Below are 13,963 nucleotides of genomic sequence, written 5' to 3'. Positions count from 1 at the left end.
GTCTTCCACAGCAGCCCCGGCCCCAGGCAGGAGAGACCCCTCTCCTGGGACACCGACCAAGCGAGGTCCCCACCCCTCTGAGCCCGGGCCTCGCCCAGGACAGGACACCGGGCTCCTGGAAGCCTTGGGGAGCGCCCTCGGACCCGGGGCTCTCACCCCCCGGCGAGGGCGGGGGCGGGAGCCGGCCCAGCAACCGCCCAGAAGGCAGAACTGCCCCAAAACCAAGCCCAGGGAGAGGGGCACTTAGGGAAAGTAACCATGAGTCCAGCCCCCCCCACCCCGCCCGGCGGCGGGAGCCGCTAGGACCGAGGCGGAGCCGGCGGGCGGCCTCCCGGTGCGGCCGCGGCGGCCGCGCGGCGGCGGCTGGAAGTGCAGCGCCCGGGCCGCGTGCACGGAGCTGCCGGGGCGGCGGCGCCGCGCAGGATGCGGCCGCCCGTAATTAAATAGCACTTACTCTTATTATTACTAATAATAATAACGTAATAATCATACCTCTAGTCATAGCATACCACTTATACCGGGCTCCGGCCCGCGGAGCGCAGCCGGGGCGGTGAGTGCGGGGCCGGGGCCGGGGCCGGGGCCGGGGGCCGGGGGCCGGGGGGCGGGGGGCCGGGGATGGGGGCCGGGGGCCGGGGGGCCGGGGGATGGGGGGTCGGGGGGCGCGGGGCCCGGAGGCCGGGGGGCGCGGGGAGCCAGGGGATGGGGGGCCGGGGGGCCGGGAGGCGCGGGGAGCCAGGGGATGGGGGGGGCGGCCAGCGGGGGGCCCGGTCCGGCCGGAGCCGCGCGGGGCCCCCGGAAAGTGCATTTGGCGGAGCTGAAGCCGTGGCCCCCCGCCCCCAGTGCCTCCTTTTGGGGGCCCCTCCCGGGCCCCGCGCCCGGCCCCGAAGTTTCAAAGTTGCTGGGCGGCCGGGGGGCACCCGCCGCGGGGAGATCGGGCGCCCCGAGGCCCGGGGGTGGGGCCTGGGGACTGTCTTGGGGGCGCGCTGGGCGCCGGAGCCTCGGGTGCCGGAGGCCGGGCCCAGCCTTTGTGTGCGCCCGGCCCGCGGCGCCGGAGCCGCAGGGACCAGGCCGAGGCCGCGGACCGCGCCCGCCGACGGGCCGCCCCTGCCGGCTGCGGCCGCCACGCGAGCCCGGGGATCCCGGGCCTGCAGCCGGCGGGGGCGGGGGAAGGGGCGGCAGGAAAGGGGGGCGCGGTCGGGGCGGGGGCACTTCCGGTCGCAGGGAGGAGCGGGGCCTCCCCAGCGCCTGGGGTGGGGGCGCCCCTGGGAGAGGGGCCCCCCCGGAGCTGCCGACCCCCGGCCTCGGACCCCCATCCTCAGTGGCCTGCTCCCTGGTTTTACCCATTTTCCCGTGAAACCCCTGCAGGTTTGGGGTCACAGACACAAAGCCGGTCCCAGGGGACAGCAGGCAGGAGGGCGCTGACAGCCCCGGGGGCTGTGACAGAGGCCTCAGCGGGGAGCAGCAGAGCTGGGGTCCGGGTGGGAGCAGAAGGGGCCACCGCAGCTTTGTCCGGAATTCCAGTTCCCTGGGGCTGCTCCCTGGGACTTTGGCTCCCGGGAACCACACTGGCATCCCAACTTCTCACCGTTTTTCTCAGCGCCCGGAATCCCTCGAGTCTCAGGAAAACAGCAGGACGCAGGCCCTTGAGGTTCCACAAGAATTCCATGGTCACAGTCCATTGAGCCGTGGGTGGAGGCAGAATTCCAGCGGGATCCTCAGTGGGACCCCCTTGACTGCCCCCCCCCTCACCCCCACATTCAACCCAGCCACCGCTGCTGTCTTCTCCCTGTCACCTCCCATGGGGACCCGAGCGCAGGGGAGCAGGTTTGGGCGGATGGATGAACGCGGTGGGAGCAGGTTTGGGCGGATGGATGCTGTGGGTCGAGAGGGGAGACTGTGTCCGGGAGGGATGAGATCTGAGGGAGGGAGCGATGGGTGGCCCCTGAGCGGGGTGGGGTCTGTGTCCCAGGGAGGTGGGGATCCTCAGCTCCTGGCTTTTTGTTTCTGACGGACAGTTAAGAATGTGGGGTCGGGTCCGGCCGGTGTGGCTCAGTGGTTAAGCGACCACCTATGAACCAGGAGGTCAGGGTTCCGATTCCCAGTGCAGACACATGCCTTCCCAGTCTCCCTTCCAGAAATCTCCAAGGGGACGTTTGCTGGGCCAGCCCTGCGGGGCCCTGGGACATGGGGCCATTTTTAAAAATATATATATTGTTTTTTTACAGAGAGGAAGGGAGAGGGATAGAGGGTTAGAAACATCCATCAGCTGCCTCCTACACAGTCCCTACTGGGGATGTGCCCGCAACCACGGTACATGCCCTTGACCGGAATCGAACCTGGGACCTTTCAGTCCTCAGGCAGACGACGCTCTATCCACTGAGCCGAACTGAAGGGGGGAGGGGGGAGGGGTCGGAGGCAGCTGATCAGTGGTTCTCTCTCATCATTGATGTTTAATAAAAAAAGAGAGAACGTGGGTTTGGGTGGCCAGGGAGCCCTGGGGGAGTCTCTGGGGAGGGAAGTCGAGGCGGCGGTGGGTGTGGATGTGAGTCCGCGGACAGCATGTGCTCAGCCAGGGCTCCTCGTCCATCTCAGACGGCTCCTCGGCCTCCGCAGCGGCCATTCGGGGCCACGTGTGTCCGTCCTCACTGTCCCGCGGAGAGGCCTGGCGCTGGGGGAAGAGCATGTCCCGCTCTGTGACCATCCCGCATGGTGTTCTGATCCCAGTCTCACCCTTTCCCGGGCCCCGGGCTCCCTCAGAGTGGCTTTTCAGGCGCCTCCTGTGACCCCGGGAGGTGCGAGGGGCAGGCTCGGGGGTGGATTCTCGAACCCAGGAGAGAACAGGGACGTGCTCAGGACCGGGTCCAGCAGGGGCCGTGGGGGGAGGGGAGGTCTGGGGTCACCTCCCTCCAGGACGCGGGCTTGCACTGGGAGGACGGGGAGGTGTGTAGGAGGCAGCTGATGGATGTTTCCAACTCTGCTTTCTCTCCGAGTCCTCCCGGCTCCGTGAGGGGGGTGTCCTGGCCTCCAGTTCACAGCTGGAGGCACTGAGACACAGGATTTGTGTGGCTGGCCCACGATCGCCCAGCGGGATTTGAGCCCGGACCTGGGAGACCGTTGACAACGCGATGGCTGTCCTAGGGGACACCATGGTATTGGGCCCCTCCGTCCCAGCTGTGCAGACAAGAGCAGCGACCAGGACCATCTGCACTGGCAGATGCACCAGGCGTGGAGGCTTAAGCTAAAAGGTCAGCCTGCTCCCCAAGGCCAGGCAGCTTTATTAAAGTGACCCGCCAGCCGAAACCGGTTTGACTCGGTGGATAGAGCGTCGGCCTTCAGACTGAAAGGTCCCAGGTTCGATTCCAGTCAAGGGCATGTACCCTGGTTGCGGGCACATCCCCAGTAGGGACTGTGTAGGACGCAGCTGACGGATGTTTCTAACCCTCTATCCCTCTCCCTTCCTCTCTGTGAAAAACCAATAAAATATATATATTTTAAAAAATGGCCCCATGTCCCAGGGCCCCGCAGGGCTGGCCCAGCAAATGTCCCCTCGGAGATTCCTGGAAGGGAGACTGGGGAAGGCAGATGGCTGTGGAAGGAGGATTGGGACCCAGCTCGGAGATCTGCGTTCAGTTCCTGGGTGCCTGCCGGGTGCCTGGCGTGGGGCCGGGGGGAGCTGGCAGCGTGGACAGGAAGAAGATGTGGGTTTGATTAACGTGAGCTGCCCAAGGCCAGGAACTGGGTCTGACTCATTCCATGCCCCAGGCCTCCGTGGAGGTGCCAGGAGGACCTTCCAGCCATTGTGCTGTCCACGTGAGTCACGTCCCACCAGGAAGGGGAGAGGAGGACGGGGGACGGGGGACGGGGGACGGAGGACGGCTTGCTTTGTCTGGAGGCGGAAGTTCCTCCTGGAAGGGCCACTGGGCCATTGGGAAGATGGCTGGGGAAAGGCCATGATAGGAGATGCCCTGAGATGACAAGGGCAGGGCCACGTACAGGAGGAGCAGCCACAGTCTGGTGGCAGGCCTGGCCAGGGTGGCTGTTAGTGGGAGCGTTGTCCTGTGCACCGAAAGGCTGCGGGTTCGAGCCCCACTTGCTGGAGGCAGCCAGCCGGTGGATGTTTGTTTCTCACATCGATGTCTCTCCCTGCCGCCCCCCCAATGTCATTGACACACATGCTGGCATGTGACAGGGCTGAGTCCAGGTTCCGGTCTGGCTCTGCCCGCAGCTCCTGGGGGTCCTCGGGCCCATGTTTTCCTTCCTGAAGAGAAGCCTGAGGTTGTGATGTTTGATGGTAACTTGTAGGAGGAGCTCAGTGCCCAGGGGTCAGGCCGGAGGCACAGGTGAGAGGAACTGGAGGAGGGTATACATCGTTATTAATTTAAAAACACCCATCCAGCAGCTCCCTGGTGGTCAGGCCCCGTGTGAATGCTTTTTCCTAGATCAGATTATTTAATTTTTGTAATAGCCTTCTAGGTAGGCACCATCATTGTCCCCATTTATTTGTTATTTTTAGTTGATCTTAGAGAGAGGAAGGGAGGGAGAGAGAAACATCAATGTGAGCGAGAAAAATACATCAGCTGCCTCCTGCATGGCCCCGACCGGAAATCAAACATGCCACCTTTTTTATTTTTATTTATTTATTTATTTATTTACTTTGCCACTTAAAATATAAATATAAATATAAATATAAATATAAATATAAATATAAATATAAATATAAATATAAATATAAATATATATTAGCCGAAACCGGTTTGGCTCAGTGGTAGAGCGTCGGTCTGCGGACTGAAAGGTCCCGGGTTTGATTCCGGTCAACGGCATGTACCTTGGCTGCGGGCACATTCCCGGTAGGGGGTGTGCAGGAGGCAGCTGATCGATGATTCTCTCTCATTGACGTTTCTAACTCTCTATCCCTCTCTCTTCCTCTCTGTAAAAAAAAAAAACAACAACAAATCAGTAAAATATATATATATTTTAAAAATATATTTTATTGATTTTTTACAGAGAGGAATTGAGAGGGACAGAGAGTTAGAAACGTCGATGAGAGAGAATCATCGATCAGCTGCCTCCTGCACACCCCCTACCGGGAATGTGCCCGCAGCCAAGGTACAATACATGCCCTTGACCGGAATCGAACCCGGGACCTTTCAGTCCGCAGCCACACCGGTTTTGGCAGAAGTCCGGCTCTTGAGCGAGATCGGTGTGAACTGATTGGAAAGGACTTTAGGTGAATTTTTCAGGAGAAAACGAAGGGTCACCCACACTCCAGCTCCCCCCACCCTGCCCACACCGCGGCTCCGACAGTAATCAATCAGCGCCGTGTCCCCAGCGCGGGGTCAGCCCGCGAGCGGCCGCAGGGGCTTCCTGTGGGGGAGGCGCCGCTGTGACCTGCTGGGTCCCCGAGGCCGGTCCCGGCCTTCCCCGCCCCCCTCCCCGCCCCCCTCCCCGCAGGCAGAGGCGTGTGGCCGGAGTCCAAGGTCCTGAGTTCGCCCCCAGCTCTGGGCCTGCGGCTGCGGGACCCGGGCGGGAGCATTGGGTCCGGCCTGGCCTCAGTCTCCCCGTCTGTGAAATGGCCTTTCTGGCTCTGTCCCGGCCGCCTGGGGTTTGCTGTGAGCCTCAAACGAGGGAACACGGAATGCTGTGAAGACCACCCCGTGTCCAGAGAGGGCACACGCGTAGTGGTGGCTCCATGAGCCTGTCACAACTTCCAGAATGTTCCTGAGTGGGCTCCACAGCCCTCGGGATCCAGGCCTGGACCACTATGGCCGCCTTCCAGTGCATTTTCCAGCGTCCCCCCTCGGCATCCATCCTCAGAGCAGCAGCCACAGGCATCTTCTCAGGATGTACATGGGGCCTGCCCTCCGCTGAGCACCGGCCAGCGGCCTCCTGACCCCGCGGAGCACGGCGCCGGCTCCCCCCGGGGCCTGCCCCTCGCACCCTGCTTCCTGCGTGGCCTGCCTCCGCTCCAGCGCGGACGCCCGGGCCTCTGTCTCTTCCTTGCACATCCTCAGCGCGTCCCCACCTCGGGGCCCTGCCTCTGCCACGTCCTCGGCCTGTGCCCTCCTACCCGCCTCCCTGTCCTCACGCCGGCTCCTTCTGTCTCCTCCACGCCACCCCCTCAGAGGCCTTCCCGGGCTCCCAGCCCTCCCCCGTCGCTCCTGCCGCTTCCTAGCTCCGTCTCTTTGAAACTCTTAGCTGGTCTTTCCTTGTGCACTTGACACTGACCTGTTTCTCGGTCTCCCCACGCCTGGAACACCACCTCCCCGCGGCCGAGGACTGGTTAACGGCGCCCCCAGCCCCTGGCAGCGCCCGGCACCTGCAGGTGCTCATGGCTGCGTGTGGGTAAATGATCGGCAGTAGCAGGTGTTCCAGAAACCAGTGGCCCAGACAGGAACGGCGAGGACACGTGTGGACTGAGGGGAAGGGACTCGAGGCTCACGTTGTGAGTTTGCAGGGGCACCCCGCTCGGCCGGACAGATGTCCCCCCTCCTCTGTGTGGGTCACTTCGTACGTCTGCAGAGGGTCTGGCAAGTGCATGGCTTTAGCTCCACAGGCGGGCTCGGAGGGGTGCCCGGAAGCCAGCGGGGGCAGGGCTGGGCCTGGCACCCAGGTCTGCACCTCCTCCCTGTCCTGGGGCCGCGAGGCGGGCGGGGCGGGCGGGGCACCCTCGCTGCGGCCGCCCCCGGGGTCTCTGCGCTCCAGGAGCGGCCGCTGCTCCTTCGCTCAAAAGAGAGAAACACTCCACTCTGAGCTGCGGGGCTTGGAGTATTTTCTGTTTTGTTTGTTATACTCGCCCCTAATTCCCAAGGGTGGTACAGTGAGCTTCTGTTACTTTTCTGTTTTTTTTAAAAAAATGTTCTTGTTGACACAGCTCACAGCTGGGGGGCGGGATGGAGCAGGGCCTGGCCCCCTGGCAGGATGTGGTTCCGGCCCCCCCTGTGCGGCCAGACCCCCTGTGCGGCGGCCCCCCCTGTGCAGCGGCCCCCCCTTTGCAGCCGCCCCCCCTGTGCAGCCGACCCCTGTGCAGCGGCCTCCCCTGTGCAGCGGCCCCCCCTGTGCGGCCCCCCCCTGTGCGGCCCCCCCTGTGCGGCCCCCTCCTGTGCGGCCCCCTCCTGTGCGGCCCCCCCCCCCGTGCGGCGGCCCCCCTGTGCGGCCGGCCCCCCCCCCCCCGTGCAGCCGGCCCCCCTGTGCGGCCGGCCCCCCCCACCCCCGTGCAGCCGGCCCCCCTGTGCAGCCGGCCCTCCTGTGCGGCCCCCCCCCTGTGCGGCGGCCCCCCCTGTGCAGCGGCCCCCCTGTGCAACGGCCCCCCCTGTGCAGCGGCCCCCCTGTGCAACGGCCCCCCCTGTGCAGCGGCCCCCTGTGCAGCGGCCCCCCTGTGCAGCGGCCCCCTGTGCAGCGGCCCCCCCCACCCCGTGCGGCCGGGCCCCCCCCCCCCGTGCGGCCGGCCCCCCTGTGCAGCCGGCCCCCCCTGTGCGGCGGCCCCCCCCTGTGCAGCGGCCCCCCCTGTGCAGCGGCCCCCCCTGTGCGGCCGCCCCCCCTGTGCGGCCCCCCCCTGTGCGGCCCCCCCTGTGCAGCGGCCCCCCCTGTGCGGCCGCCCCCCCTGTGCGGCCGCCCCCCCTGTGCGCCCCCCCCCTGTGCAACGGCCCCCCCTGTGCGGCCCCCCCCTGTGCGGCACCCCCTGTGCAGCGGCCCCCCCCCCCCCTATGCTGGCCCGGTTGCTGGGAGCCGGGGGGGTGGCGGCCGTGGAAGCCCCTGTGACCGGAGCACAGACTGGCGCTGCTGCGGTTGGTGTACGGGGGGGGGCGGGGGCCGGGCAGCTCCCTGGACTTTGGCTGCTGTGGAGGCGGCCGGTTTAAAGCAAACAGAGCAGGTGGCTGAGGCCTGGGGGGGCCTTCCGTTCCATGGGGGCTCCCTGGGGGCCTGGGGGCGTGTGGGACCGCCAGCTCCCCCCCCCCCCCCCGTAGCCACGTGGCCGTGGGCCCGTCACGGACCCGCCAAGCCTCACTTTTTAATTTAATCTTTAATGTGTTTCATTGATTTTTTACTGAGAGGAAGGGGGAGGGATAGAGAGTTAGAAACATCAATGAGAGAGAAACATTGATCAACTGCTTCTTGCACGCCCCCTACTGGAGATGTGCCCGCAACCAAGGTACAATACATGCCCTTGACCGGAATCGAACCTGGGACCTTTCAGTTCGTAGGTCAACACTCTATCCACTGTGCCAAACCAGGCTAAGGCTAAATATACTTTTATTGATTTCAAAGAAGGGAGAGAGAGAAAGAGAGAAAGAGAAAGAGAGAGAGAGATTCTCTCTCAACGACGAGAGAGAATCATGATCTGCTGCTTCCTGCACGCCCCACTCTGGGGATGGAACCCACAAACCAGGCCTGTGCCCTGACCGGGAATCAAACCATGACCACTGAGCATACTGGCCAGGCTCCCTTTTTATTTTATCGTTTTATTTTTCCAAGCCCTGCTTTTCTGTGGGAAGTGGGATAATAACACCTACTTGGGAGATTATTGGAGGGATAAAAACTGATTCCTTAAGCCATCGCTGCCCCTGGCCGGTCAGGCAATGCGTTAAACGTGAAACGGGCCTGTGGGCCTGTGGCCACGCGCTTCATCAGCGCACTAAGAAGCAAGAGCCAGCGGTGAGAGCACCATAACTTCGCGTTGTGAGTGTGAGGATGTTTTGTTATGTCTGCAGGAGCTGGAATGTGACGGCAAAGCAGTGATTTCTGGCACTGAGGCCATAGCGGTGGGTTGCCTACCTCCATGATTGAAGGGCATGCCGAATGCCAGGCAGAAGTTCGTGAAAAAGCTGTGAATGGCCTCGCCGGCGTGCTCAGTGGTTAGAGCGCCGACCTGGCACTGAAGGGTGCAGGTTCCATGCAGGTCTAAGGACACGCACCTGGGCTGCAGGTTTGAGCCCTAGCCCCAGTTAGGGTCAGCGCAGGAGGCAACCAATCGCTGTGTTTCTCTCTCATCTTTGCTGCTCTCTCTCTCTCCTATACCCTCCTCCTTTCTGCTTCCTATGAAAAACAATGGGGGGAAATATTCTCAGGTGAGGATTAAAAAACAAAACAAACAGACTTGTAAGTGGACCCCTGGATTCTCTCGTGGACCCCAGGTTCAAACCCCTGCCCTAGAAGGTGTTTGCGCTCAGTGGATAATCTCCAAGAATGAGCCGAAACCCCCTCCTGGCCGCCTCGGAGCCCCAGCACGGGGGTGGGATGGGTGCAGACTGGTGCTGACGGTGGGGGGGGATGGGGAAGAAGCCTTCCCAGGTCTCCCAGTAAGCCACTGAGGCTGGTGAGTCAGGAGGCGCCAGGGACCGTGCATACGACACAACCTCTGGTAGTGTGCATGTGCGCGTGCACGTGTGCATGTGAGTATATGCACGTGCGCTTGTGTACATGTGCACTTGTGCACACGTGCATGCTCGCGCGCACGTGTGTGCAGACTTGTATGTGTGTGGATGTGTGCGCTTGTGCGCATGCGTGTGCATGCGCATGCGTGTTTGCGTGTGAGTGCGCGCACACGCCCGTGGTGTTTTTTTTGTGTGTTTTTGTGTGTGTGTGTGTGTGTGTGTAGGATCTACACTCTGCACTGGCTGCTGCTTTTTCAAGAAACCTGGGACAGGTGAGTGCCAGGCGGTGGCATGTGGCTGAGACTGGCGGCGCCTTGTGGGCGCGGGGACGGGGAGGAGCACGCTGGGCTGGGAGGTGGCTGCCAGGTTCAAACCCCAGCGCTTCACTCACTGTCAGTCCTTTCCCTCCTGGAGCCCGGTTTCCTCGTCTGTAAATGGGGTGGTGACAGTGTCTTCGCAGGGATGTGTGAGGGCTGAGGGCCACGGTGAAAGCTCCTGGAACAGTGTCTGCAGGAGGACGTGCTCGGTGACTCTGTCACTCCGGGGCCCGGGGCTCCCCTCCCGCCGTGGGCTCCCCTCCCCCCGGGGGGCTCCCCTCCCCCCGGGGCTCCCCTCCCCCCGGGGCTCCCCTCCCCCCGGGCTCCACTACCCCCGGGGCTCCCCTCCCCCCGGGCTCCACTACCCCCGGGCTCCCCTCCCCCCGGGGCTCCCCTCCCCCCGGGGGGCTCCCCTCCCCCCGGCTCCCCTCCCCCCCGGGCTCCACTACCCCCGGGCTCCCCTCCCCCCGGGGCTCCACTACCCCCGGGCTCCCCTCCCCCCGGGGCTCCCCTCCCGCCGGCTCCCCTCCCCCCGGGGCTCCCCTCCCCCCGGGCTCCACTACCCCCGGGCTCCCCTCCCCCGGGGCTCCCCTTCCCCCGGGGCTCCCCTCCCCCCGGGGCTCCCCTCCCCCCCGGGCTCCCCTCCCCCCGGGGCTCCCCTCCCCCGCGGGCTCCCCTCCCCCCGGGGCTCCCCTTCCCCCGCGTGCTCCCCTCCCCCCGGGGCTCCCCTTCCCCCGGGCTCCCCTCCCCCCCCGGCTCCCCTCCCCCCCGGGGCTCCCCTCCCCCCCGGGGCTCCCCTTCCCCCGGGCTCCCCTCCCTCCCGGCTCCCCTCCCCCCCGGGCTCCCCTCCCCCCGGGCTCCCCTCCCCCCCGGGGCCCCCCTCCCCCCGGGCTTCCCTCCCCCCGGGCTCCCCTCCCCCCGGCTCCCCTCCCCCCCGGGGCTCCCCTCCCCCCGGGCTCCCCTCCCCCCGGCTCCCCTCCCCCCCGGGGCTCCCCTCCCCCCGGGCTCCCCCCCCCGGCTCCCCTCCCCCCCGGGGCTCCCCTCCCCCCGGGCTCCCCTCCCCCCGGCTCCCCTCCCCCCGCGGGCTCTGCGCTGATCCTCTGGCTCCAGAGGTGACAGCGGCAGCCGGTCCTCAGGGCCCGGAGGCGGCTCACAGGGCGGCAGCGGTGCGGGAGCTCGGGCTGTGCGAGGCCGAGCCGGCTTCCCGGGGAGGACTTGCCGGGCCCGGCCCCGGCCAGGGCGGGAGGAGGCCGGGGGCGAAGGGCGTTCCGGACGGTGGGCAGCTCGGAGGGGACGTTGCCAGCGTGTGAGAGTCCAGGCCGGAGGGAGCCCGCGCCTCCAGTGCTGTGTGCCCGGGCCCGCCCTGCCAGCAGGTGTCATGGAGGGTTTGTTTGTTTAGCTTTTTACTCGCAGGGACTTGCAGAAATAGCACAGAGTTCCCTACCCGGCTTTCCCGGGTGGTGATATATAGTTATCTTATCAGGCCCAGAAAACTGGCATTGCTACATCACTGGGCGACAGAGTGTCTTCGGTTTTCAACTTTTGTAAAAACCTGCATTTTTTTTGCGCGCGTGTGTGTGTGTGTGTGTGTGTGTGCGCGCGCGCGCGCGCGTGCACCAGGAAGGGTGTTGAGCTGGGGCGTGGCGCTGACGTGTGTGAGACAGAGATCCTTGGCCGCCAGCCTGTGGCTGCAGTTGGGAGGGCCTCCTGCAGGCTGCAGGCAGGGGATGCTGAGGGCCTGAGCCACAGCCCTCTTACAGGACTGCTGGCTCCCAACTGCTCCTAACGGCTTCTGCCTGCCAGCCTCATCGATGCCCAACTGCTCCCCTGCCAGCCCAATTGTTACTAACTGTCCTCCCCTGCAGGCCTGGTCACCCCTAACTGTCCTCCCCTGCAGGCCTGGTCACCCCTAACTGCCTTCCCCTGCAGGCCTGGTCACCTCTAACTGTCCTCCCCTGCAGGCCTGGTCACCCCCTAACTGCCTTCCCCTGCAGGCCTGGTCACCCCTAACTGTCCTCCCCTGCAGGCCTGGTCACCCCTAACTGCCCTCCCCTGCAGGCCTGGTCCCCCCTAACTACCCTTCCCTATTAGGCCTGGTCACCCCCAACTCCCCTCCCCTGCTGACCTGGTCACCCCCAACTGCTCTCTCCTGCTGACCTGGTCACCCCCAACTGCTCTCCCCTGCCGACTATCTTGTGTCTGCATGGAGTTAGCCATCTTTGACCATAGAGGGGCAACCATCTTGTGTGTTGGAGTGATGGTCAATTTGCATATTACTCTTTTATTAGTTAGGAGGGGGGGAAATTATATATATATATGTGTGTGTGTGTGTGTGTGTATATATACACACACACACACACACATATATATATTTGAGGCCTGGTGCATGAATTTGTGCATGGGTGGGGTCCAGCCAGACTGGCCAGGGGGAGGGGACATAGGTAGTTGGCGGGCCTGCCTGCTGGCTGAACTCCTGGTTGAGGGACAATTTGCATATTAGCCTTTTATTCTTTTTCCTTTTTTCTTTTTAATATATTTTATTGATTTTTTACAGAGAGGAAGGGAGAGGGACAGAAAGTCAGAAACATGGATGAGAGAGAAACACCGACCAGCTGCCTCCCTCACACCCCCCCACTGGGAATATGCCCACAACCAAGATACATGCCCTTGACCGGAATCGAACCCGAAGGCCAACGCTCTATCCACTGAGCCAAACCGGTTCTGGCTTAGCCTTTTATTCTATAGGATACACACTGAGTGGCCAGATTACTATGCGTTCAGCGATCATCATCTGGCCACTCAGCATTTTTTTGAAAGATTGGGATGTCATGAGTTTGAGGATCAAGCACCCCAGGTGGGGGCCCAGGCGGACTCTGTGGATACGGAGCCTCTGAGCTGGGTCTTGCAGGACGAATGGAGTCGGCTAGGTGTGTGCGGTGGGGGGTGGGCATTCTAGGTAGAGCCTAGGATTGGGAAAGGCATGGCAGTCCCTGGACATCCAGGTGGCTCTACCCAGAAAGCCAGAGACAGGAATCTGAAATATGGGAGGTGGGCTGGTGGGCGGGACAGATTGTGAGTCATCGAGGTGACCAAGTGCAAGGGGGACAGCGTGTGTCCCTGTGGGAGACGATGCCTCGGTCTGGAGACGGCCGGGGACGAGGAGCCCCTGAGGGACGGAGGGAGTGATGGGGAGGTGGCTGTGAGGAGGGCCGGCAGTGCAGCGGGGGCCAGGGAAGGCGGGTGGAACCTGTCCCTCTGCCGGCCGGCCGGCCGCAGCGGTGAGAGGGCCCAGGTGGGGCCCCTGGCCAGCGGCTGGGGAGCCGGGGGAGTGGGCGGCGTGGGAGGTGAGGGTGTGGGGCGGTGCGGACAGCTCTCTCCCTGCCTGAGACCCGGAAAGGAGGGAGGCTGCGCAGCAGGGGCTGGGCTCCGAGCCTGAGGACAGGCTGAGGGTCCCCGGGGGCCGATTGCTCAGTGGGAACAGGAAGGTGCTGTGATGTGGGGGGATCTGGAGCCAGGCTGCGGGGTTTGAGTCTCAGTTCCCCCAGGAACGCGCTGTGTGACCTTGGGCAGATCTCTCTAACTTCTCTGCCTGTTTCCTCCTCCGCCAAATGGGCTACGGTGGCAGCCCCTCCTGAGGGCGGTGCGGGGAGTGAGGGTTCAGGAAGGAACTGCGTGTAAAACGTGACAACCCCGCACGTGGTTACTCCCCAGCCCCTGTCCACACGTGTTGCTCTCTGATCTTTGACGTGTCAGGGTCAGTTCTTCTTATCACGAACTGGGTGAGCTGCTGCTCATTCATCTATTTCTCTCACCAGCACGCACTGTATGAAGGTGGTGCACGTAGGGCTGAGTGGAGGGGCCCCGGCGGGGAGGCATGAGAGGAGAGGGGCCGGGGTTCAAATCCGGCCTCAGCGGCGCACCAGCTCGTGGTGGGGCTCCTCCTCCTCGGTGAGATGGGCAGAATACCTGCCTTCGTGCTGTGCTGGTGAAAGGTTCACTAAGAGCCTGGCCCAGTGCGTGGCCCAGTGCACAGCCCGGCGCATAGCCCGGTGCGTGGCCTGGCGCGTGGCCCGGTGCGTGGCCTGGCGCGTGGCCCGGTGCGTGGCCTGGCGCGTGGCCCGGTGCGTGGCCTGGCGCGTGGCCTGGCGCGTGGCCCAGTGTGGCCCAGAGTGGCCTGGCACGTGGCCTGGCGCGTGGCCCGGTGCACAGCCCGGCGCGTGGCCTGGCACGTGGCCCAGTGTGGCCCAGAGTGGCCTGGCACGTGGCCTGGCGCGT

The 13,963-nt window shown here is 64.3% G+C and overlaps 1 protein-coding gene across 1 annotated transcript in view; it reads left to right on the top strand.

Annotated features, from left to right (window-relative positions):
- Window positions 1-299: 299 nt before the first annotated feature.
- The window catches only part of ZC3H7B (zinc finger CCCH-type containing 7B), a 39,595-nt gene continuing 25,931 nt past the window's right edge, over window positions 300-13,963 (top strand). Inside the window, exon 1 of the mRNA XM_036456480.2 lies at window positions 300-550. The gene's annotated coding sequence lies outside the window, so the exon portion shown is untranslated. The remainder of the gene's footprint in view (window positions 551-13,963) is intronic.

Source organism: Pipistrellus kuhlii, unplaced genomic scaffold (genome assembly GCF_014108245.1).
Source record: "Pipistrellus kuhlii isolate mPipKuh1 unplaced genomic scaffold, mPipKuh1.p scaffold_m20_p_3, whole genome shotgun sequence".
NCBI lineage: Eukaryota > Metazoa > Chordata > Mammalia > Chiroptera > Vespertilionidae > Pipistrellus > Pipistrellus kuhlii.
Note: the sequence above shows the minus strand (reverse complement) of the source record. Positions and strands in the feature narration are given on the sequence as shown.